Source organism: Chiloscyllium punctatum, chromosome 42, assembly GCF_047496795.1.
Source record: "Chiloscyllium punctatum isolate Juve2018m chromosome 42, sChiPun1.3, whole genome shotgun sequence".
NCBI classification, from domain to species: Eukaryota; Metazoa; Chordata; class Chondrichthyes; order Orectolobiformes; family Hemiscylliidae; genus Chiloscyllium; species Chiloscyllium punctatum.
The window spans coordinates 41,216,612-41,243,790 of NC_092780.1; the positions used below are offsets into that span (position 1 = coordinate 41,216,612).

The window sequence follows — 27,179 nt, forward strand, 5'->3', positions numbered from 1 at the left end:
GTAATAAGAAAATTAGTATTAAGGTGCTTTATCTAAATGCCCATAGTATTCGTAACAAAGCAGATGAATTAACGGCAAAAATCATAGTGAATGATTATGATGTGGTAGGCATCTCAGACGTGGTTGCAGGAGGTTCAGGGCTGGCAGTTAAACATTCAAGGAGCTACAACTTATTGAAAAGACAGGGAGATGGGTGGGGAGGGGGCCTTGTTAAGAATGAGATTAAATCTATGACTCTGAATGACATAGGGTCAGATGATGTGGAGTCTGTGTGGGTGGAGTTGAGGAACCACCATGGCAAAAAAAACCGTAATGTGAGTTATGTACAGACCTCCTAACAGTGGTCAGGACCAGGGACGCAAGATGTACCGGGAAATAGACAGGACACATCAGAAAGATAAGGTCACAGTGATCATGGGGGACTTCAATATGCAAGTGGACTGGGTGAATAATGTTGGTGGATACAAAGAAAGGGCATTCATAGAACTTAACTAGTACTTTGTGTCAGTCTTCACAGCGGAAGACATGAGCAATATCCCAACAATTAAGGGGAATCGGGACAGAATTGAGTATGGTAGCCATTACAAAAGAAAAAGTGCTAGAAAAGCTAAAAGGTCTAAATATTGGCCCTGATGGGCTACATCCTAGAGTTCTAAGAGGTAGCTGAGGAAATAGTAAAGGCGCTGATTGTAATCTTCTAAATATCACTGGAGTCAGAAAGCTCCAGATGATTAGAAAATCTATAACCCCCTTGTTCATGAATTCTAGAATCCATCATTAAGGATGAGATTTCTAAATTCTTGGAAGTGCAGGGTCAGATTAGAACCAGTCAACTTAGATTTAGCAAGGGGAGGTTGTGCCTGACAAATCTGTTAGAATTCTTTGAAGAGGGAACAAGTAGGTTAGATCAGAGAAACTAAGTGGATGTTTTCTATCCAGACTTCCAAAAGGTCTTTGATAAGGTGCATTATGGGAGGCTGCTGAGTAAGTTGAGGGCCCATAGTGTTCAAGGTGAGCTACTGGCATGGATTGAGGATTAGCTGTCTGACAGAAGGCAGAGATTGGGATAAAAGGTTCCTTTTCAGAATGGCAGCTGGTGACAAGTGGGGTCCAGCAAGATTCAGTGTTGGGGCTGCAACTGTTCACTTTATATATTCATGATCTGGATGAAGAGACTGGGGGCATTCTGGCAAAGTTTGCCGATCATATGAAGTTAGGCTGACAGGCAGGTAGTACTGAAGAGGTGGGGAGGCTGCAGAAAGATTTAGACAGTTTAGGAGAGTGGTCTGGGAGTGCTAGTCCAGGATTCTCTAAAGGTTGATTTGCAGGCTGAATCCGTGATTAAGAAAGCAAGTGTAATGTTGTCAGTTATCTCTATGGTTGGGATTTTAAAGCAGCGATATGCTTCTGAGACTTTATAAAGCTCTAGTTAGGCCCTATTTTGAATACTGTCCAATTTTGGGTCCCGCACCTCAAAGGACATACTGGCACTGGAGTGTGTCCAGCGGAGATTCGCAAGGATGATCCCTGGAATGATCAGTCTAATATATAACTGACTGAGGATCCTGGGATTATATTCATTAGAGTTTTGCAAGGTGAGAGGAGATCTAATAGAAACTTGCAAGATAATGCATGGCTTAGAAAGGGTGGACGCTGGACCCATGGGCACAACCTTAGAATTAGAAGGGGTCAATTTAGAACGGAAATGAGGAGACATTTCTTCAGCCAGAGTGTGGTGGGCCTGTGGAATTCATTGTCATAGAGTGCAGTGGAGGACAAGACGTTTGGTGTCTTCAAGGCAGAGATTGGTAAATTCTTGATCTTGCAAGGAATTAAGGGCTATGAGGAGAGTGTGGGTAAGTGGAATTGAAACTCCCATCAGCCATGATTAAATGGTGGAGTGGAAGCAAGGCCATTTGGCCCATGTCTTATGTCTTTTCTATCTGGTCTATCCTTTTCCGTCAGTATTTTAAAACTGATACAATTATGGTCAATTGCCCCAAAACGCTCCCCCACTGGCACCTCCGTCACCTGCCCTGTCTTATTTCCCAAGGGTAGGTCAAGTTTTGCACTTTCTGTAGTAGGTATATTCACATACTGAATCAGAAAATTTTCTGGTACGCATCTAAACCCTTAACACTGTGGCAGTCCCAGTCTGTGTGTGGAATGTTTAAAATCTTCTACCATAACCACCCTATTAGTCTTATAGATAACTGAAATCTTCTTGTAAATTTATTTCTCAATTTCCTGTTGACCATTGGGGGTTTATAATGAAATCCCAATAAAGTGATCATCCCTTTAGTTCTCACTTCCACCTAAATAACTTCCTGGAATATTTCCAGGAGTATACTCCCAAAATACAGTCTTAATTCTATCCCGTACCAAAAGATGCTATCCTCAAGGACCACCTTTCAAAATTCTTACCTAACTTTCTATATTCTCTTTCCCTTCTTTCCCTTCCTACATCGTTAGTTCCAATGTGTACAATGACCTCCTGCTAGTCCCTCTCTCATTTGAGAACATTTTGCACCCTCCCTGAGATATCCTTGATCCTAGCACCACGGAGGCAACACATCATTCTGATTTTTCACTGCTGGCCATAGAAATGTCTGTCTGTGCCTCTGACTAGAGTGTCCACTGTCCATCTTATTAGTTTCCTCACGATCTGCTGAGTCAGTTTGGCATTTGTTCTTCAGGTGCTACTGAGCCATTTTTGGAACCGATTCTGTTCCCTGTCATTTGCAGTCCTTCTAAGAAGTGGTGTTTAACAAGGAACAATACTTGCAGCTGACACCCAAATTGGTGGTATGGTGGACAGTGAAAAATATTACCTTAGTTCAATGGGGCCATTTAATTTGGATAAATGTGAAGTACTGCATTTTGGAAAGGCATGTCAGGGCAGGGCTATGCACTTAATGGTAAGTTCCTGGGGTGTGTTGCTGAATAAAGAGACCTTGGAGTATAGGTTCATAGTTCCTTCAAAGTGGAGTCAAAGGCAGATAGGTGGCATTTGGTATGCTTGGAAACAGTAAGGACTGCAAATGTTGGGAGCCAGAGTAAAATGCTGTAGAGTTAGAGAAGCACAGCAGGTGAGACTGCATTGAAGGAGCAGGAAAGTTGATGTTTTGGGCTGGGACCCATTAGGTGTGCTTTCCTTTATTGGTCAGAGTATTGAGTATAGAAGTTGGGAGGTGATGTTGTGGCTGTACAGAAAATTGGTTAGGCTACTATTGGAATATTGCATACAACGTGAAACTTGAAAGGGGTTCAGAAAATATTTAGAAGAATGTTGCCAGAGTTTGGAGGGTTTGAGTTATAAGGGGAGGCTGAATTGGCTGACACTATTTTCCCTGGTGTGTCTGAGGCTGAGGGATGACATTATAGAGATTTATAAAATCATGAGTGTTGATAGAGCAAATATAAAAGGTCTTTTCCCTGGAGTGGGGTCGTTCAAAATTAGCGGGCATAGGTTTAAGATGAGAGGGGAAGATTGAAAAGGGATCCAAAGGCAACGTTGTCAGACATGGTAATGTGTGTATGGAATGAGCTGCCAGAGGAAGTGATGCAGGCTGGTACAATTAGAACATTTAAAAGGCATCTGGATAGATGTATGAATAGGAAGGATTTAGAGGGATATGGGCCAAATGCTGAAACATGGGACTAGATTTATTTAGGATATCTGGTTTGCATGGATGAGTTGGACCAAAGGGTTTGTTTCCAAGCTATATCCATGACTCTATCAGCTGAGGGAAGATACTAGGTGGTAAATAGCAGGAGGTTTCCCTACCTCTGTTTGACCAGATATCACTATCATTAATGAGTCCTTCATTAATGTTGAGAATTACATGTATATTACTGTGCCCCCATCTATGGTATGTCTGTCTTGGTTGTGGGAGGGGACATACCCATGACTAAGATAATATCAAGGGCATTATCTGTAAGCTATGATTCCGTGAATATGAATGCATTTGGCTATTGCTGTAATTTTGGCCGGAGCTTCTAGATGCTGGAAAGGAGGGTTTTGCAGGGTTGGTGTGCCACTGTTGTTTTCAGTGCCTGTATCAGTGTCAGGTGGGCCGTCCAATATACTTTGTTTCAACTTTTCTGTTGTGGATTGGAACAAACAACTGGCTTGGTGGGCATTAAGTGGCAATTAAGATTTTATTCTGTCACATGTAGGGCAGAACAGATAGAAACAATTAAATTTCTTCCTTCAAGGACATTATTAAACAAGATGGGTTTTATGATTTTCGATTAGCATTCCTGCGATTAGCTTTTAATGATAGATCTATTTAAACCATTTCATTTATTCATTATTTCTTAATCTATTTATTTCAGTAATGGGATTTGCTCATGACATTAGCGTTGGTCTGAGTTACAAGTTCAGTGATATTACCACTATGCCACTATTCTTCTCCTTCCCTCATCCCCACTCCAGTTCCTTTAGACTTAACTATTTCATTACATATATGGCTCATCTCCCACATTTAACTCTGTTGCATATGTCTTACCTCAAAGCAACTTCTGCATGCTGAAATAAATTGATTCCCAGTCAAGCAACATCTTGATTTTAAAATTCTAATCTTTTGTCAAAACCCTCCATTTTATTTACCCCCTTCACCCCAAAATCTCTGGAATCTCCTCCACATTACAATTCTGAGATACTTCTGTTTTTATTCTAGCCTCTTGTGCATTTCCGAGTACTGTTCCTTTACAATTGATGGGAGTGCCTTTAATTCCCTTGGTCCCGAGGTCTGGATTTCTACTGGACATCTTTCCATCTCTTGACCTTTTGTCCACTAAGATACCTTGTTATATACGACCTTTTTGGACAAGCTTTGTTATCTGACCTAATATTTCAGGTTTTTGTTACATGTGATTTTGTGATTCTGCTCTGAAATAGTGCTCCATTATGTTAAAGATGCTACAAAAATGCGAATTATGTGCTAGATAAATGCTGAAGATTTGCTGGTCTTTCCAAGTAAAAATTTGAATTACTTTTGATCAGTGTGTGTACCCTTGTTTATTTTGCTAAATTATGTGAACAGATGAATTTGGGGTGTTTTTGTATTTAAATATGTGGAAGAGAAGATTACTGAAAGGGAGGACAACAGGCAAGCCAACTGATTGAGACAGCTGTTTTTGTTCCTGAAATTTTCCAACACCATCGCCATTTATGCAAGATTTCATATGCAGCTACTCAATCAAGTAAAATAATTAGATTTGTGGATTCATTTGAAGGCATTTTCCTGCGAGCAAAAAACATTAACTTCACTCATCGAGCAAATCTTCGACGTGGAAGCTAAGAAATGTAATAGAGAGGTTGTGCGTATAGATAACACTTATTTTTCAGGTATGTCATGTGCGTATTTACTTGTCTGAAAACATGCATTTAATTCACAAAGCAAGTAGAAATCCCTATTCATACAGGGCCCCAATAAATATTGCTCTGGATTCTCAACTAACTTGACCTCTTAACCCAATAACTGCTGGATACTGCATTCAATCCTAAATTTAATCCCTCCCCAAAGTGATGCTATATTCCAAAATCTCTTCCCGTCAAACTTTTGCACTTTTCCTGTATTGTTGTTGTTAAATTCGAGAAGTTTCCTGTACCACTGGACTAGAGTCCCCTGTCGCATATCTGTATGATGAGGATCCCTGTTCCAGTGTTTACAGCTTTACGATGCCCAAAGCCCAATGCTGGTAAGCCTTGGAAACTTGCTTCCAGATGTTAAGAAGCACAGAGCCACAATCTTATGTTTATCTACTGCAAGTAAGATAACTCCAGTTTAGTGCTGCAAAGCCACTGAGTAAAACGAGACTCCAAAATAAAATCTCAAGGAGAGAAGTCAATCATTAAGTTTCAATATCAGTAGAATGGAACATAAATGGTGAGGAACTTTTCTTCCAATCACAGACTGCTTCTCTCCTATGATTACCACTAATTGGAGAGAAGCAACCTATCATTGGAGTAATAGCATGTAGTTAGGAAAGTAAGTAATGACAATGAGGGAGTTGCTGGGGTTGATATTTTTGCTGGAGCAGTTTTTTTTAACCTTAGCTGGGTCGCCATCTGCCAGATGTATAGCCATTGCTGAAGTGTGGGAGAGGGAGGTGCAGACTATGGTTGTTGCAGGAGGAGGAGACTGCAAGGTGCAAGTTTAGGTGTTGAGAGGCAACAAAAGAAAGAGGGCAGTTTTATATCTGCCATATCAGGAGTATTTTATATCAGGAATATTCAGCTAACTGGGAGCTTCAGATTATTGAGATGAAGATGTCATTGTGAATTAATGTGGAATCTCTAGCTTCTACCTACTATATGGTGGTGAGGGAGAGAAGAATGGAGTGTACTTATGATGACTGCCATCAATTGTTAAATTAATGAGATGAAGTAAAAAGTTAATGCTTCGTCAAGATGTTTAAATTTGTGTGAATGTAATGAATGCATATTAGCTGTGACCCCTCAGGACTCTGGAAAGTGTATTTAGGATGATCGTTTTATTTTAATGTAGCGTGTGTTTTTTGGGGAGAAACAACTCTTATTAACTTGAGTTTACAGTCTTTTGCCCAGTAGGGTGGACAGCACTGTTCTGAAGAATGGGGTAATTGCTTCTGTTATATGACGAATATTTATACCTTGACCAACATAACAACCCTGTCATATCACAAAGGTATTTGTGAGGGTTTTGATGCAAGTAAATTGGCTGCTGTTTTCCAAATTGGCGCAAGACATTCTGAGTATATGCCATTGACCGTAATGTGCTCTGAGGTGCTGTGTAAATGCAAATCTTTACTGCCATGTCTGTACCATTCTTAACCAGATCACGCAATCTAGTGCAGAATTCATGGGCCTTTCTTTGTGCTGTAAGCCTCCAAGACTCTAAGAAGTAAACGTCCACCTATTCCCCATGGCATTCAATGGCATTACAGTTACTGTACTAGATTATTCAACATCCTGGTTGTTGCCAATAACCAAAAACTGAATTGGACCTCATATTTCACTGCAAGAATAACCAGAAACTAGGAAATCAGCAGCAAGTAACTGACCTGCTGTTGCCTTAGTGCCTGGCCACCAGATATGAGGCAGATGCTGCGAGTGTGATAGAACATTCTCCACTTACCTTGATGGATGCAGCTTCAATAATGCTCATGAAGACCTTTACTTTCCCATCCCTTCTGATCCTATCCCTCTCCCTGACTATAGTAATTAGGGGGAGGGGGAATTACAATGCTATTAGGCAAGAACTTTGGAGCATAAATTGGGAACAGATATTCTCTGGGAAACGCACAACAGAAATGTGAAGGTTGCTTAAGGAGCACTCCCTGTGAGACTGGGTAGGTTTGTCCCACTGAGGCAAGGAAGGGATGCTGGGGTGAAGGAACCTTGGGTGATGAAATGTGGAGCATCAAGTCAAGAAGCAGAAGGAAGCTTACTTAAGGTTGAGGAAGCAAGCATCAGATAGGGCTTTAGAGAGTTACAAGGTAGCCAGGAAGGAATTGAAAAATGGATTTGGGAGAGCTAGAAGTGGGCATGAAAAAGCCTTGGTGGGTAGGATTAAGGGAAACTTCAAAGCATTTTACACTTATGTGAGGGACAAGAGGATGGCCAAAGTGAGGGTAAGGCCGAACAGGGATAATGGAGGAAACATGCACTTGGAGTCAGAGGAGGTAGTGGATGTCCTTAACGAATACTTTGCTTCAGTATTCACTAATTAGAGTGACCTTGTTGTTTGTGAGGAAGATGTGAAACAGGCTGATATGCTCTAACAGGTTGATGTTAAGAAGGAGGATGTGCTGGAAATTTTGCAAAAGATGAAGTGAAGGAAGAGATTGCTGTGTCTTTGGCGATGATCTTTGCATCCTCAATATCCATGTAGTACTACCAGGTGATTGGAACATGTTATTCACTTGTTCAAGAAAGGGAATAGGGATGACCCTGGGAATTACGGACCAATTAGTCTTACGTTAGTGGTGGTCAAATTCCTGGAGAGGATTCTGAGAGAGGCAGAGTTTATGATTATTTGGAAAAGTATGGTTTGATTAGAGATAGTTAGCAGGCTCCGTGATGGCAAATGATGCCTCACAAGCTTTATTGAATTCTTTGAAATTGTGACAAAACATACTGAAATTGGAGCAGTGGATGTGATGTATATGGATTTTAGGAAGGTGTTTGATAAGGTTCCCTATGGTAGTCTCATTCAAAGTAAGGAGGCATGGGATACAGGGAAATTTGGCTGTCTAGATAAAGAATTGGCTGGCCCATGGGTGACAAAGGGTGATAGATGGAAAATATTCAGCCTGGAACTCTGTGACCAGTGGTGTTCTTTAGGGATCTGTTTTAGGGCCTCTGCTCTTTGTGATTTTTATAAATGACTTGGATGAGGAAGTGGAAGGGTGGGTTAGTAAGTTTGGTGGAGTTGTGGCTAGTGTGGAGGGCTGTTGTAGGTTGACAGGATGCAGAGCTGGGCTGAGAAGTGGTAGATGGAGTTCACCCTGGAAAAGTGTGAAATAATTTAATTTGGAAGTTCAAATTTGAATGCAGATAACAGGGTTAAAGGCAGGATCCTTGGCATTGTGGAGGAACAGAGGGATCTTGGGGTCCATGTCCATCGATCCCTCAAAGTTGCCACCCACATTGATGGGGTTGTTAAGAAGACATATGATGTGTTGGCTTTCATTAGCAGGGGGATTGAGTTTAAGAGCCGTGAGGTTATGTTGCAGCACTATAAAGCCCTAGTTAGACCAAACTTGGAATATTTTGTTCAGTTCTGGTCACTTCATTATAGGAAGGATGTGGATGCTTTAGAGAGGGTGCAGAGGAGATTTACCAGGATGCTGCCTGCACTGAGGGCATGTCTTCTGAAGAAAGCTTGAGGGAGCTCAGGCTCTGCTCATTGGAGTGAAGACGGATGAGAAGCGACTTGATAGAGGTGTACATGATAATGAGAAGCATAGACAGGGTGGATAGCCAGAGACTTTTCCCCATGGTAGAAATGGCTATCATGAGGGGACATAATTTTAAGGTGATTGGAGGGATGTTTAGGGGAGATGTCAGAGGTAGGTTCTTTATGCAGAGTGTGGTGGGTGCGTGGAATGTCCTGCCAGCAGTGGTAGTAGAGTCAGATACATTAGGGGCATTTAAACTCTTGGATTGGCACGTGGCTGATAGTAAAATCAAAGGCATCTAGGTTAGTTTGATCTTAGAATAGGATAAAAGGTTGGCACAACATTGGGGGCAGAAGGGCTTGTACTATGCTGTATTGTTCTATGTTCTAAACTTGGCACCATCCGGAAAATAGCAGCCAGCAGGTGCACACTATTATTGGTGACTTTTTGAACTGCTCAGTTCAAAAAAGTGGAAAGGAAGGAATAGTTAATCCCAAGTCTTTGTAGGGTTGTCAGGGCATTGAGTTGGGGAAGGAGCAGAGACTGAGTATTGTGGATTCTGTCAGGTGTTGGGGACAGTGGCTGACATTGGGGAGAGAGATTATTGAATAAATGGTCTGGACTGAAGATTATTTATATTGATGTATAATACATGAACTTAAATTCTGAATGTTAGTGCACTGTTTCATTAGTGTTTAGCTAGATATGGTATCACGTTAATAGTCAAACAAGTTTTAAAAAAAAAAATGTTTTAAGGGATATAAGCTTCACTGGCATGCCAACATTTCTGGCTGATCCTTAATTTCCCTTGAAGGTAGTGGTGACTTAAAATGGGCCACATAGAAAGTTAATAGTTTGCAAAGCCATAACTGTAACCCTTTGATTTAATCCAGCAAGATCATGTTCTGTTGTTAGCCTGAACCTGTGTGGTGTTACATACAATTAATGCATTACGTATTGAAATACTTGAGTCACTGGTGATTTGATACAAATGCATTGGTTCACAATCTTGACAGTAATTGAAGGCAAAGAGAAAAAAAGCCGTTACCCATTTGAATTCTAAAAATTCCACCCATTTGAAGTGGCCGAGAAATATCTGCATTAACTACATGTGCTGTAATTGCGTGAAACCTTGTCACAAAAAGAAGACTTTTTTTTAAACTTAGAATCCCAACAGTGTGGAAACAGGCCCTTCAGCCCAGCAAGTCCACACTAACACTCTGAAGAGAAACCCATCCCGACTCGGTCTTATTTCTCGACGTTTCCCCTGACGAATGCACCTAATATTACGGGCAATTTAGCAAGGCCAACCCACCAGACCTGCACATCTTTGGATTGTGGGAGGAAACCGGAGCACCTGGAGGAAACCCACGCAGACAAGAATTATCAGTGGGGCAAGGGCAATTATAAGGACAATTATAATGCAGTTAGGGAAGAATTGGGATGCAGACAATGGAAACGTGGAGCTGGTTTAAGGAAAGATATTGCATGTCCTTGATAGGTGTGTCCCTGTCAGGCAGGGAGAAAGTGATAAGGTAAGGGAAGTGTGGTTTACTATAGTAATTGCATCTTTTGTTAAGCAGAAGAAGGAGGCTTATGTGTTGATGAGGCAAGATGGTTCAGATGAGGTGATATGAGAGTTACAGATCAGCTAGGAAGGATTTAAAGAGTTAAGAGGAGCAAAGAGAGGACACAAATAGAATAAAGGAGAACCCTAAAGCTTTTTATAGGTATGTGAGGAACAAGAGGATGACTAGGATAGGAATAGGGCCAGTCAAAGACAGAAGTGGGAAGTTGAAGGTGGACCCTGTGGAGATCAGGGAGGTGCTAAACTAACATTTCTCACTGGTTTTCACTCTTGGGGGAGGTGGGGGGGAAGAGAAAGGAGAATATTGTAGAGGGGAAGAATGAGGTATGAGATATTAGACTAGAAAGGATCGAGGTTAGTTATGAACAGGTGTTATCAATTCTAGAAGACATGAAAGTAGACAAGTCCCCAGGGCTGGATGGGATTTATCTGAGGATTCTCTGGGAAGCTAGGGAGGAGATAGCAGAGCCTATGGCTTTGATATTTGACTTGTCATTGTCTACAGTACTAGAGGACTGGAAGATTGCAAATGTTGTGCCCTTGTTCAAGAAGGGCAGTAGAGAGTGAGCCTTACTTCTGTTGCAGGAAAGATTTATAATCATTAAGCAAGCAACAAATTGATTTTAGATAGCCAACATTGTTTTGTCAAGGGTAGGTTGTGTCTCTCAAACCTCATTGAGTTTTTTGAGAAGGTGACCCAAGCATGAAGATGAGGGTAGGGCAGTTGACGTGGTGTACATAGACTTCAGTAGAGCCTTTGATAAGGATCCACATGGTAGGCTGTTGGAGACAATGCAGAGGCATGGGATTGAACGTGATTTAGCAGTTTGGATTAGAAACTGGCTTTCTGAAAGAAGGCAGCGAGTGGTGGTTGATGGAAAATATTCAGCCTGGAATCCGGTTATTAGTGGTATGCCACAAGAATCTGTTCTGGGACCACTGCTGTTTGTCACTTTTATAAATGACTTGGACGCAGGCATAGGAGGATGGATTAATAAATTTGCATATGACGCTAAATAGAGTCATAGTGATGTACAGCATGCCAACTCGTCCATGCTGACCAGATATCCCAACCCAATCTCGTCCCACCTGCCAGCACCCGGCCCATATCCCTCCAAACCCTTCCTCTTCATATACCCATCCAAATGCCTTTTAAATGTTGCAATTGTACCAGCCTCCACCACTTCCTCTGGCAGCTAATTCCAGGCACGTACCACTGTCTGCATGAAAATGTTGCCCCTTAGGTCTCTTTTATATATTTCCCCTCTCATCCTAAACCTATGCCCTCTAGTTCTGGATTCCCCGCCCCCAGGGAAAAGACTTTGTGTATTTATCCTATCTGTGCCCCTCATAATTTTGTAAACCTCTATAAGGTCACCCCTCAGCCTCCGCTGCGAGGAAATCAGCCCCAGCCTGTTCAGCCTCTCCCTGTAGCTCAAATACTGCAACCCTGGCAACATCCTTGTAAATCTTTTCTAGACACTTTCACGTTTCATAACATCTTTCCGATAGGACGGAGACCAGAATTGCACGCAATATTCCAACAGTGGCCTAACCAATGTCCTGTACAGCTGTAACATGACCTCTCAACTCCTATACTCAATACTCTGACCAATAAAGGAAAGCATACCAAACGCCGCCTTCACTATCCTATCTACCTGCGACTCCACTTTCAAGGAGCTATGAACCTGCACTCCAAGGTCTCTTTGTTCACCAACACTACCTAGGACCTTACCATTAAGTGTACAAGTCCTGCTAAGATTTGCTTTCCCAAAATGTAGCACCTCGCATTTATCTGAATTAAACTCCATCTACCACTTAGCCTATTGGCCCATCTGGTCCAGATCCTGTTGTAATCTGAGGTAACCCTCTTCGCTGTCCACTATACCACTACACAATTTTGGTGTCATCTGCAAACTTACTAACTGTACCTCTTATGCTCACATCCAAATCATTTATGTAAATGACAATAAGTAGAGTGCCCAGCACCGATCCTTGTGGCACAGCACTGGTCACAGGCCTCCAGTCTGAAAAACAACCTTCCACCACCACCCTCTGTCTTCTACCTTTGAGCCAGTTCTGTATCCAATGTTTAGTTCTCCCTGTATTCCATGAGATCTAACCTTGCTAATCAGTCTCCCATGGGGAACCTTGTCGAACGCCTTACTGAAGTCCATATAGATCACATCTACTGCTCTGCCCTCATCAATCGTCTTTGTTACTACTTCAAAAAACTCAATCAAGTTTGTGAGACATGATTTCCCACGCACAAAGCCATGTTGACTATCCCTAATCAGTTCTTGCCTTTCCAAATACATGTACATCCTGTCCCTCAGGATTCCCTCCAACAACTTGCCCACCACCGAGGTCAGGCTCACTCACCAGTCTATAGTTCCCTGGCTTGTCTTTACTGCCCTCCTTAAACAGTGACACCATGTTTGCCAACCTCCAGTCTTCAGGCACCTCACCTGTGACTATCGATGATCAAATATATCTCAGCAAGAGGCCCAGCAATCACTTCTCTGGCTTCCCACAGAGTTCTCTGGTACACCTGATCAGGTCCTGGGGATTTATCCATCTTTACAGAGGAGGAAGTGAAAAGGGTAATCTGGACATTTTTTGCAAGATGTCACCATCTATTTCCCGACAGTCTATATCTTCCATATCCTTTTCCACAGTAAATACTGATACAAAATATTCATTTAGTATCTCCCCCATGTTCTGTGGCTCCACAAAGTCTGAGGAGTAGTTGAGAGTTTGGAAGAATGTTACAGATTGCAGGAGTAAAGTGCAGAATTGGGCTGAGAGGTGGCAAATGGAGTTCAATGCAGCTAACTGTGAGGTGATGCACTTCGGTAAAAATAACAGGAAGGCAGAGTACTGGGTCAATGGAAAGAGTCTTGGTAGTGTGGATGTGCAGAGGGATCTTGGAGTCCATGTTCATAGATCCCTGAAAGTTGCCACCCAGGTGGATAGTGCAGTTAAGAAGGCATACGGTGTGTTAGTTTCGTTCGTAGAGGGATTGAGTTCTGGAGCCGCAAATTCCTGCTGCAACTATACAAAACGTTGGTGCAGCCACACTTGGAATGTTGTGTACAGTTCTGGTTGTCAAATTTCGGGAAGGATGTAGAAGCATTGGAAGAGGTGCAGAGGAGATTTACCAGGATGTTGGCTGGTCTGGAGGGAAGGTCTTATGAGGAAAGGCTGAGAGACTTGGGTCTGTTCTTATTGGAACAAATAAGGCTAAGAGGGGATTTGATAGAGACATTCAAGATGATCAGAGGATTAGATAGGGTAGACAGTGAAAGTCTTTTTCCTAGGATGATGACGTCAGCTTGTATGAGGGTGTGCAACTACAAATTGAGGGCTGATGGACTTAAGACAGATGTCAGAGGCAGGTTCTTTATGCAGAGAGTGGTAAGGGCGTGGAATGCCCTGCCTGCCAATGTAGTCAATTCAGCCACATTAGGAAGATTTAAACAATCCTTAGATAAGTACATGTATGATGATGGGATTGTCTAGGGGGCAAACTGGGAATAGTTCACAGGTCGGGGCATCATAGAGGGCCGAAGTGCCTGTTCTTCGCGGTATTGTTCTATGTACCAAGTTCTACAACAGGGAGACCATGCAAACTCCACACAGACAGTTGCCAGAGGCCGGAATCGAACCTGAGTCTTTGGTGCTGCGAGGCTGCAGTGCTAACCACTGAGCCACTTTGACGTCCAAGTGTCTTTGACCACTCTCCTCCTTGGTATTGCCTCTTTCTCTAAGTAGTTCTGGTTACTATTTTCATTACTGGGGATGGTCAATAAACACTGGTCTTGTTGGTATCTCCTTTATCCTGAGAATGAAGTGAAAAGAAGTAGTTTTTATGTTGTATGCTCCATGTGGTGTACAGTTCTGCTTTAAAAAACGCCCACATCCTGACTTGGAAACATGTATTAGTTCCTTCATTGTTACTGCACACAAACCAGACCTGTGTCCTGAACAGCTTTGTTGGGGTACCAAAACCAATGACTGCAGCAGTTCAAAAATGCAGCTTGCCACTACATTCTCAAGGGCACCTAAGACTGGGCAATAATTGATGTCCACATTCCATGAATGAGTTTTAAAATTCCTGTAGCTTGTGAATTTTGAGAAGACTGCACAGCTTTTTGGGTCTAAACCACTGCTCAAACTTGCTGGTAGCAGTTAACACGTTGCCGCCTTAACATTTTAAAAGCTGCTATTAATGGTGTTAAGGTAAAACATTCCACAACTGTATAACAACATAATAACATGCCATTTGCTAAGTTATAATTACATTGTTCGATGCTCCTATCCCTTTAGAATACATGTCACCACATCTATAAAAGGCTGAAGCAATTAAGTTTAAATTATAGCATTTGCTTAAAAAGAACTTACCTTGAGTACAGTGATATGTCTGCATTATGTATAATATACTTTGGACCTGCCAAGTTGAGAGGAAATGAAAGACTTGAGAGCATTGAACTATAAATACGCTTTTTGAACCCTTTGCACAATAAACTAAACAGTTCAAGATATTAAATCGTCTGATATTCATCTCTCACATCTCTTTAGAAAATTACACCCTGCTGAATGAGATATGATAGGGTTTATGATGGTTTGCTAACTTCTGACTAGCTCTACTATCCCTGAAAAACAAATCTCATATTTATAGAATCGTTCAATACGGTTGGAAAACAAATCACTTGGATCACAATAATTCAACTTGTACCTGAATCCAATATGTATACTCCATTTAATGGTTTCTGCACCATATTTCAATTCTTGGATGCTCATCTATTTCATATTCTCCTGTGTTGTTGCAATGGAATGATCTTGACAGGTGCTGTATAAAATTCTTCTATTTGCCATGCAGTGGTGACTGAACTCACCCTGAACTTGAGCAAATAGAATCTGTTCTTGTTTATGGTTTGTTTCACCTATTTTGAACACAGTTCCACCTTCGCGTTTTTACTTTGCATTGAAGGTGACTTTCTTTTAACTAAACCAGTTTGCTTATTCCATGAATTAATGATGTCCAAATATAATAAGACCTGGACACAATTCTGGCTTGTGCTGATAAGTGGCAGGAAACTTGCAAAGACATCTATGTGGAAAGAAAATCCATGTGTTGCTCCTTGATGTTCACTGGTCTTAGTACAGTTGAATCTCTCTGGCCATTCTGGGAGTTGCCATTGACTAGAAATTGAATTGGAATGAGCCAAATAAATACTGTGGTGAAAGAGCTGGGAATTTTGGAATGTCTTGCTTACTGCTTGTCTTCTGCAAACTTGTCAGGCATGTGATAAGCACAGCTCCAGAAGCTAGACTGCATCCAACATAATGCAGTCCTCTTGATTGGCACCATGTCTAACACCTTCCATAGTTACTACTTCCACTGTTGATGCTGAATGGCAGCATTGTGCACAATAGTTTCTCATTAAGGCTGATTGAGCTAACACTCTTCAAACCCGAGTCCTTTACCACCTCGAGCAAGGGCAATAGATGCATGGTAACACAATCACCTGCACATTGTCCTTCAAGCCACTTAGCATCCTGATTTGGAACTATAGTTTGATCAACATTCTAGAATTCCCTTCCTAACAACACTGAGTGTTCTGACACCACATTGACTGAAGCAATTAATTAATTCACCACCACTTCAGGGCAATTCAGGTGAGGAATAAATGTTCTAGCCAGTGACTCACACAATCCGTGGTTGAATTCTTTAACAAAGTGCATTTTGAAAGTCCATCGGCATAATTGGCAGAAGAGCAGTGTGTTCTTAGTTTACTGTGGCCATTATCACACACTCAATCCATTTTACCAAAATACTAATTAAACAGATGTTCAGCTCATTCATTGTGTGAATTGCTTATCGGTTAGTGCTCTATAAATTGCATGGATTTAAAATGCATAATGTATAATTCTGGTCGCCCTGCTATAGAATGGATGTTACTACATTGGACAGAGCGCAGCAAAGGACGGCATGGTGGCACAGTGGTTAGCACTGCTGCCTCACAGCACCGGAGATCCGGGTACAATTCCCGCCTCAGGCGACTCTGTGTGGAGTTTGCAATTCTCCCCGTGTCTGCATGGGTGCTCTGGTTTCCCTCCCACAATCCAAAAATGTGCAGGTTAGTTGAATTGGCCATGCTAATCTAAAAAGGTTCATAGTGTGTGAGGGATTGTAACTTAGAGTGATATATTATGGATCCAACCAGAGAACTGGCTATTTTAGATTTGGTACTACGTAATGAGGAAGGATTGGTAAATGACTTTGTAGTTCAGGATCCTCTTGGAATGAGTGACCACAACATATGAGAGTTTCAAAGTAAGATTGAAAGAATGAAGACAGTTGCATACAAATGTTTTAGCATTGGGCAAAGTTAATTGTACACATCTCTGAAGGAATTGGTGCAAGTGACATGGTTAATGTGTAAAGTCTAGCAAAATATATGCTATTATGTAATCATAAACACAGTTGAATTCCATGTTAAGTTGACGTGTGCAACATTCTAATCAGAAACAGGAATCTTAAACTCAGGAAAATTGCCTATAGTTGATTTGGAAAATTTGGATAAAAAGTTAGGGTGGTAAATTAACAGTGGGCAACATTTAAATAAGTAATTTAAGATGTTCAACACAAATATCCAATTGAAAAACAAACTCGGCAAAATGTGACAACCATGTTTAACCAATTTATAGGAGTGCTCTGAAGAAATAACATAGTGTACTTGGATTTCTAGAAGACATTTGATAAGATGCCGCATCAAAGGTTATTGTGGAAAATGAAAGCTCAAGGCATGGATAGAAAATTGGCTGTGTGTACATATGTATTGGTCTTTCTATGTTGGTAGGATGTGACAAACTGAATCCTGCATGGGTCTGTGCTAGAGTCTCGACTTATAACCATTTCTGTCAATGACATGGATGAGAGGATTGAGGGCAGGGTAGCTAAACTTGCAGATGATGCTGAGGTACGCGGCAAATATGTTGTGAATGTTGCAGACAGATGGAGTGAATGGGCAAAGATCTGACAGAGTATGATGTGGGAAAATATGACTGCTATTTGATTCTTCCTGTCAAAATGATCAGCGTGTTTCTCAAATGTGGAATTCCAAGGTGCAGAAGGATCTGGTTGTTTCCAGTGCATGAGTCCCAAAACATTTGTATGCAGGTACAGCATGTAATTGAAATGGCTAATATATGGTATCCTTTATTACAAAAAGAATTGGTAGGATGCTATGATTCAGTTTTACAAAACATTAGCGAGGGTACTTCTCAAATACAGTGCAGTTTTAGACTCTTCATTTAAAGGGTCTTGAATCATTTTTCTACTTATGGTATTGTTAACAGTTTACACCCATAGAATTTTGGTTTTGAGAACCTTAGCTATGGGCTGCTCTTTATGTTATCAAAAGTGCTCTCCAAATTCCTGCTGCTCTGGGTTCCACCACGTTTTGCTGCATCTAGAATGCTGCTTCCCCAATGTTGCTTTAGTAAGCGGGATGCCTTGGTCGAATGGATGGATCAGGAGTGGGACGAGTTTTCAGGAGGCACTTGACTGTTTAAATGCTCTTTTCTCTAAATTTGCACCATATTTTTGAGAGATGTTTGTGCCACTTTTCATGGAAACCATTTATCCTAGAATCTTAATGGAGAAGAATTATAAAGATGATAGTGATTATTAGTAAAACTGTACCCATACCCTGAGGGTATGTGGTAATTGTGAAAGTTTTTCATGCGTCGCAGTGTAAAGGGAACTCTGTAAGGAGTTGGTAAACTAGTCCATCAGCTGCATTCCTATTTTAGGGCTTAGCAGATATTCAAGCACAGAAGTGAAGAGACCGTTAGAAACGGCTAGCCCTACCTCAACTTAGGGTTGCCTCTCCCAATTTGTACAGTTTTTAACCTGGAGTCACGTGTGGCAGAATGTTGGTCAGATCAATATTGTTCCCAGTTGCTGCATGAATAATATTAGGCAATCAACTTACACCTTATCTTGTGTGGTTTCTGAGAGCCCTCTGTGCCAGACCAACCCAATAATTCACTTTTGGGCTTCTGAACATTTGTCTGTATGAATGGACACTGTTAGATCATGCAGGCTGCTGTAGTCTTTACTTTAGGACTGAATTTGACATTCATGGTATTATAATTGTTTTAAACGATTTGGAGAGCAAGTTGGTTTTGTTGTGCAATGCTATTTTTGAAAATCACCAGGCAATAGAATTTTAATGTGCTGATAGTGACATCATTATGTTGCTAGGTGATGTCATTGAATGGCTTGGCACATGGAGAGATGACATCATGGGTGACTGGAAACCAAAATTATCCATTATTATGAATCAGACCAAGTTCTCAGTACTTACATCAGAGGTACCCTAGCCCCTAAATTTTACCTTATTTAAAGGCAAGTGTAAGTGCTGTGTTTTAGGCTTAATTCGATTGGTCTCACGTCTCTGCTTTAAGCAAAATATACCTTTATTCCAGAGTTAAAATACAAACAAAAGAGAGGTGAATTGGCATAACTTTAACTCTATTGGAAAACTTGACAGAATAACACATTTAACTACAAAACAGCAACTGTTCCAATATAGTAGCAACTTAAAAAAGGCACCCTTGGCAAAGTCAGTAAAACAGATTGTCTCATATGTGATCTTGGCAACAGAAAGAGAACCCAAACTTTTAACTGTAACAGAGAAAGGTAAAACAGCTTCCACAGCCAACTTTAAAACCAGAGTAACTGAAAGCTAAACGAAAATGCTGATTCCGTTCATTCATGCTGCTTTTATTGTTCCAACTTTAAAACTAACTCTAAAGGCCTTGACGAGATAGCTCTTTGTCTATGACTCAAAAACTCTGTTCTTCAAAAAAAAAACAGGAAAAAATATAAAAGCATAGTCTTGTCCTATTACGTAATCTGTCTTCAGTTTGCCAAATGAAACAGTAGGAGAGTACCGTGACAACTGGTGGGTCATTTTGTGTCTGCTACCAAGTTTATTGGATTGGAAGTCGCTACGATTATCTGGGTAAAGAGCTATATCTGTCTTTGCATCTTGATCACCTTACCCTTTCAGTCTCCGCTCCATTTAGTATATGTGCTCTGCTCTCATTTCTATTCCCAGTCCTGTCTGCTCTCCCCTATATCATTTGCATTCTGTCAACTCTGACTCTTTTTAAATGCACCCTCTATCAAGTTTAACTGCTTCATCTGTGTTAGCTTAGGTTAGGCGACTTAGGTTAGGCGACTTAGGTTAGGCGACTTAGGTTAGGCGACTTAGGTTAGGCGACTTAGGTTAGGCGACTTAGGTTAGGCGACTTAGGTTAGGCGACTTAGGTTAGGCGACTTAGGTTAGGCGACTTAGGTTAGGCGACTTAGGTTAGGCGACTTAGGTTAGGCGACTTAGGTTAGGCGACTTAGGTTAGGCCGGAGCACCCGGAGGAAACCCACGCAAACGTGGGGAGAATGTGCAAACTCCACACAGACAGTTGCCCGAGACAGGGATTGAACCCGGGTCTCTGACGCTGTGAGGCAGCAGTGCTAACCACTGTGCTGCCCCTTTTGGCCAGTGCTTCTAGTAAGTGACAATGAGAAGGGCCCGATGCTCTACGTGCATGAGAAGATTAGATGCTTTTTCAGGCATGATAACAAAAATCTTGCAAACTGGAAGTTCTCATTCCAAGTAGGTATTTGTTCCTGACTATCTCATTCACTTCATGTGCTGATCTTTGTGTGAATAACAGCTTTCCTGATATATTCATGCATCCAATTCCCTTTTTTCTCTGTACCTCCTTACCCTAATTTTTCCCAGCGGTGTGGACTCTGCATTGCTCTTCGCTGGTGCTTTGCTTCTAGCTTGAAATAAGATTATGCTAAACATAACAACTATGAATAAAAACTCAGTTGACTGGTAAAAAAGATTGTTTATAAATTATGAAAACTATTCCTTGATTTTGAAATGAGAGAAATGGTCTGAACTTAATCAGAGTTTACTGTAGAGTAAAAGTAGTGCACTTAATGTTTCTAGAAAAAAGACATTTTTGTTTATATGGACAAAGTGCTTCAGTTCATTCATCACATTGGCAGTTTTTCAATGTGAGGGCAGGAATAGGAGGATAGAGCAGATGAATGCATGACTGAGGAGCTGGTGTATGGGAGAAAGATTCACAGTTTTGGATCATTGGAATCTCTTTTGGGGTAGAAGTGACCTGTACAAGAAGGACAGATTGCACCTAAATTGGAAGGGGACCAATAGACTGGCAGGTAAATTTGCTAGAACTGCTTGGGAGGATTTAAACTAGTCAGGTGGGGGGGGGTGGGACCCAGGGAGATGGTGACGAAAGAGGCCGATCTGAGACGGGTACAGCTGAGAACAGTCAGGGCAGGCAGGGACAAGACAGGACTAATAAATTAAACTGCATTTATTTCAATGCAAGGGGCCTAACCGGGAAGGCAGATGAATTCAGGGCATGGTTAGGAACATGGGACTGGGATGTTATAGCAATTACGGAAACATGGCTCAGTGATGGGCAGGACCTGCAGCTTAATGTTCCAGGATACAAATGCTACAGGAAGGATAAAGGAGAGGGGGCAGTGGCATTTTTGATAAGGGATAGTATTACAGTTGTGCTGAGGAAGGATATTCCTGGAAATACTTCCAGGGAAGTTATTTGGGTGGAACCGAGAAATAAGAAAGGGATGATCACCTTATTGGGATTGTGTTATAGACCCGCCAGTAGTCAGAGGAAAATTGAGGAACAAACTTGTAAGGAGATCTCAGCTATCTGTAAGAATAATCGGGTAGTTATGATAGGGGATTTTAACTTTCTAAACATAGACTGGGACTGCCAAAGTGTTAAGGGTTTAGATGGAGAGGAATTTGTGTGTACAAAGCAATTTTCTGATTCAGTATGTGGATGTACATACTAGAGAAGGTGCAAAACTTTCCCTATTCTTGGGAAATAAGGCAGGGCAGGTGACTGAGGTGTCAGTGGGGGAGCACTTTGGGGCCAGTGACCATAATTCTATTCATTTTAAAATAATGATGGAAAAGGACAGACCAGATCTAAAAGTTGAAGTTCTAAATTGGAGAAAGGCCAATTTTGACGGTATTAGGCAAGAACTTTGGAAAGCTGATTGGAAGCAGATGTTCACAGGTAAAGGGACGGCTGGAAAATGGGAAGCCTTCAGAAATTGGATAACTAGAATCCAGAGAAAGTATATTCCTGTCAGGGTGAAAGGAAAGGCTGGTAGGTATAGGGAATGCTGGATGACTACAGAAATTGAGGGTTCGGTTAAGAAAAAAAAGAAAGCATATGTTGGGTATAGACAGGATAGATTGAGTGAATCCTTAGAGTATAAAGAAAGTATGAGTATACTTAAGAGGGAAATCAGGAGGGCAAAACGGGGACATGAGATAGCTTTGGCAAATAGAATTAAGGAGAATCCAAGGAGTTTTTACAAATATTTTAAGGCCAAAAGGGTAACTAGGGAGAGAATAGGGCCCCTCAAAGATCAGCAAGGTGGCCTTTGTGTGGAGCCACAGAAAATGGGGGAGATACTAAATGAATATTTTGCATCACTATTTATTGTGGAAAAGGATATGGAAGATATAGACTGTAGGGAAATAGATGGTGACATCTTGCAAAATGTCCATATACAGAGGAGGAAGTGTTGGATGTCTTGAAACGTTTGAGTGGATAAATCCCCAGGACCTGATCAGGTGTACCCGAGAACTGTGTGGGAAGCTAGAGAAGTGATTACTGGGTCTCTTGCTGAGATATTTGTATCATCGATAGTCACAGGTGAGGTGCTGGAAGACTGGAGGTTGGCAAACGTGGTGCCACTGTTTAAGAATAGCAGTAAAGGCAAGCCAGGGAACTATAGACCAGTGAGCCTGACATCGGTGGTGGGCAAGTTGTTGGAGGGAATCCTGAGGGATAGGATGTATATGTATTTGGAAAGGCAAGGTCTGATTCGGGATAGTCAATGTGGCTTTGTGCATGGGAAATCATGTCTCACAAACTTGATTGAGTTTTTTGAAGAAGTAACAAAGAGAATTGATGAGGGCAGAGCAGTAGATGTGATCTATATGGACTTCAGTAAGGTGTTGGACAAGGTTCCCCATGGGAGACTGATTAGCAAGGTGAGATCTCATGGAATACAGGGAGAACTAGCCATTGGGTACAGAACTGGCTCAAAGGTAGAAGACAGAGGGTGGTGGTGGAAGGTTGTTTTTCAGACTGGAGGCCTGTGACCAGTGGAGTGCCACAAGGATCGGTGCTGGGCACTCTACTTATTGTCATTTACATAAATGATTTGGATGTGAGCATAAGAGGTACAGTTAGTAAGTTTGCAGGTGAGACCAAAATTGGAGGTGTAGTGGACAGCGAAGAGGGTTGCCTTAGATTACAACAGGATCTTGACCAGATGGGCCAATGGGCCGAGAAGTGGCAGATGGAGTTTAATTCAGATAAATGCGAGGTGCTGTATTTTGGGAAAGCAAATCTTAGCAGGACTTATACACCTTAATGGTAAGGTCCTAGGGAGTGTTGCTGAACAAAGAGACCTTGGAGTGCAGGTTCATAGCTCCTTGAAAGTGGAATCGCAGGTAGATAAGATAGTGAAGAAGGTCTGTGGTATGCTTTCCTTTATTGGTCAGAGTATTGAGTACAGGAGTTGGGAGATCATGTTGCGGCTGTACAGGACATTGGTTAGGCCACTGTTGGAATATTGCGTGCAATTCTGGTCTCCTTCCTATTGGAAAGATGTTGTGAAACTTGAAAGGGTTCAGAAATGATTTACAACAATATTGCAAGGGTTGGAAATCTGAGCTACAGGGAGAGGCTGAACAGTCAGGGGCTGTTTTCCCTGGAGTGTCAGAGGCTGAGGGGTGACCTTTATAGAGGTTGAAAAAATTGAGGGGCATGGGTAGGATAAATAGACAAAAGTCTTTTCCCTGGGGTCGGGGAGCCCAGAACTCTAGGGCATACTCTTAGCGTGAGAGGGGAAAGATATAAAAGAGACCTAAGGGGCAACTTCTTCATGCCGAGGGTGGTACATGTATGGAATGAGCTGCCAGAGGATGTGGTGGAGGCTGGTAGAATTGCAACATTTAAAAGGCATTGGGATGGGTATATGAATAGGAAGGGTTTGGAGGGATATGGGCTGGGTGCTGGCAGGTGGGACTAGATTGGGTTGGGATATCTGTTTGGCATGGACAGGTTGGACCGAAGGGTCTGTTTCCATGCTGTACATCTCTATGACTCTACTCTTCATTTGGATGAGGAGAAATTCTTTATGTTGAATTTAATAAGGGGACGTATTGATATGGAATGATGGAGTCCAGTTTGACTTTAAACTCCAGGCTATCTATTGCCTATTATGTGATAAATTATTATTTGGAGACTAACTGACACTTTTTTCTTACCTTTCTCGCAGAGTAAAACCGGTAACACAGATCTGGACGAATCCATTGGGATATGACTGTATTTTCATTGAAGTTGAAACAGTAAAAGAAGCTGGTCTTAATAGCCAGCAGCAGATGTCGTCTGGTGATCATTCATAAAGGTTCATGGCGTATTTCTACTTCGCTTTGGTTCCTGATAGACTTACACAGTAAGAACATTTTTCAGCAATGTTGCTGTCTATAAATTGTTTATGTGGTTAGTGATATGAATTAATCTGGCAGTAAGATCCTCCCAAAGAAAACTGAATAGTTTAGCATTCTATTTTTTATGTCATTTCAGTAATAGGCATTGGTGTTTGAAGGCCTGATTAACTGCAGGATGCAGACATTGTTCCAGGCTATCAGTTGAAAATGAAAAAATGTATTCCAATTTGTGTGTTTGTTCCCCATACCCATAATTATTCCTTTTTTTAAATTCTTCAACACTTTTTTGACAATAATTCGTGACTCTACTTTGGAAATGATTTATGGCAGGGAGTTTCTCATTTTAACCGATCGATGTGTAAATAACTTTTCCTACTCCTAGCCATTCAATTCTTGCAACTATCTTTTAAATCTCTGGAAACAAGTTCAAAATCAATGTTTCTATTGTCATAACCTTCATTCTGAGGACCCTTTACTTGTTAATCAGGTACTTGAAATTGCTCACCTTTAGACAATCTTTACACCTTCACTCTGATCCTCTTCCTTAGCCTCAAACTCTCAGCATATAAGTGGAGTCTTTGATCTGCTGGTTTTAAGATTCCTGTCTTCCAGTGTGCTCCTCTCAGTTCTAGATCAGCCATGGTCTTATTGAATGGTAGAGCAGGCTTGAAGGGCCAGATGGCCTACACCTGCTCCTAGTTCTTATGTTCTCAGGCTACTTGATCATGTTCTCATCATCCCCACCACACAACTCATTGTTATCTCTAAATATTATTAAACATAGCACTTCACTTTGTTTCATTTAAATGCCGTAAAAGTCAGGAAAAGGGGCTCAGTCCTAGTCCTTAGTGCAATCCAACTTTGACTTTGAAACTGTCACTGTCCGCAACACACACTGCTTCTTACTCTAAAATAAAGCAAAGAATTGCTTATAAAAACTGAGAACTGTAGATGCTGTAAATCAGAAACAAAACAGAAATAGCTGGAAAAGCTCAGCAACTCTGGCAGCATCTGTGAAGAGAAATCACAGTTAATGTTTTGGGTCTGGTGACCCTTCCTCAGAACTGATGGTAGCTAGGAAAATATCATTTACAAAAAACCTTGATTATCCAGCATTCGATTATCCAAATTTTGGATTATCCAAACAAGATCGCAAGATCCCAATGCATGGCTAAACTGTGTTATCTGGCATTTGATTTAACAGGATGAAATACTCCCCACCAGTGGCCTTCGGATAATTGAGGTTCCTCTGTACAGAAGAACCTTGATAATCCGAATGTCAATTATCCGAATATCGATTATCCGAAGGAGATCTCAAGGTCCTGATAGAAACATTACACCGAAGACGTGTGTTCAACACTGATCGTGTCATTTGTTTACAGTGATTAAAAGTGAATTCAACTTCCTGAAATGCTGCCAAGAACAGTCCTGGACTGACGAAAGCCCTGGCACCCTCTCTAAATGACTGTCCTAACGCCCTCACTATATCATTCACAAATCGTTTTGCAAATGCATATAAAGCACACTAGTGCATTTCCATCATCTCCTTGATGTTTCTTCAAATAATACATTGTGTTGGCAAATCAATCAGCTTGGAGAAATTTCAGATTTCGAATCATAGAATCATGCAGTACAGAAGAGGCCCTTCAGCCTATCAACACTTTACCTCCAAAAATACACTAAATCTATGCCCTCTTTCCAGCACTAGGCCCATAACATGAATGCTATGACACTTGAGTACTCATCCAAGTCCATTTTAAAGGTTTGAGAGATTGTACTACCTTCCAGGCAGTGTATTCCAGACCTCTATCACCCTCTGGGTCAAAACATTTTTCCTCGAGTATCTTCTAAATCTCCTGCCATTTTAACCGTAAGATTATGCTTCTTTGTTATTGACCCTTCAACTAAAGGCAACAACTGCTTTCTATCTACTCTGTCCCTCATAATCTTGTACATCTCAGGCCCCTCCTCAACTTCTCTGCTCCAAAGAAAATAATCTGAGTTTATCCACCTCTCTTTGTAGCTAAGATGCTCCATCCCAGGCAACATTCTGGTGATTCTCCTCTGCACCCTCTCCAGTGCAATATGCCCTTCCTAAAATGGTGACCAGACTGCAAACAAAACTCCAGCTGTGGCTTAATCAAAGTTTTGAACATCTCCAGCATAACCTCCCTGTTTGTACAATCTGTGTCTTGACTGATCAAGGCAAATGTCCTCCTATGCCTTCTAAGCTATCCTATTAACCTGCCCTGCCACCTTCGGGGATATGTGGCCAAAAATCCCAAAGTCCCTCTGACCCTCTAAGCTTCCTTGTGTTCTGCCATTCAATGAGCATTCCCTTGTTTTGTTATTTCTTCCAAAGTGCACCACCTCGCACTTATTAGGGTTACATTCTGTGTCTTTGATCTGCACATCCGACCAATCTGCCTATATTCTCCTGTAACCATCTCCCTTACATTTTCTACTTCAACTGTTCTTCTAAATGAATGGTTTTCTGGAAAGCTGGGAATAGCTGTAAGTAGCCTTCAGAAAAAGGCTGTATCAATGATACAAACTGCTTCAAGTTGAATCATCTGAATACTGTACTATTATTTTGTCTATATTTTTGCTATTGTGGATTATACTTAATTGTCTGAAATATAAAAGTGCTTGTACAACAATATTATTTATTTTAAATAAATAAAATAAAGTTGCATTTATTACCCGTTCATAGTTGGCCTTGAGAACATGAGCCATCTTCTTGAACCACTGTGGTCCATGTGGCCAAGGTGCTATGACTGTTAGATAAGGAACTCTAGATTCTAACGCAGCGATTAAACGTACAGCGATAGATGTCCAAGTTGGGTTGTTATTTAACTTGCAGGGGAATTTAGATGTGCTGCTTTCCCTAGGTACCTGCTGCCCTTCCCCTCATGTGGGGAAGCAGTTGGTTAATAAAATGCTGTTGTAGCAAGATGTTGATGCTGTCTCACTACAGAATCATTAACCAGTCTCATAGTCATTAGCAGTTATGCAGCTGGGGCAGTTGAGTTTCTGATCACTGATAACCCTCAGAATGTTGATGCAGGAGAAATCATTGG

The 27,179-nt window shown here is 41.4% G+C and overlaps 1 protein-coding gene across 12 annotated transcripts in view; it reads left to right on the top strand.

Annotated features, from left to right (window-relative positions):
• Nucleotides 1-27,179, top strand: part of LOC140465920 (protein TANC2-like) — a 1,065,959-nt gene that overhangs the window by 127,671 nt on the left and 911,109 nt on the right. For all 12 annotated transcript variants that reach the window (XM_072561864.1, XM_072561863.1, XM_072561859.1 and 9 more), the window contains one exon: nucleotides 23,928-24,104. The gene's annotated coding sequence lies outside the window, so the exon portion shown is untranslated. The remainder of the gene's footprint in view (nucleotides 1-23,927; nucleotides 24,105-27,179) is intronic.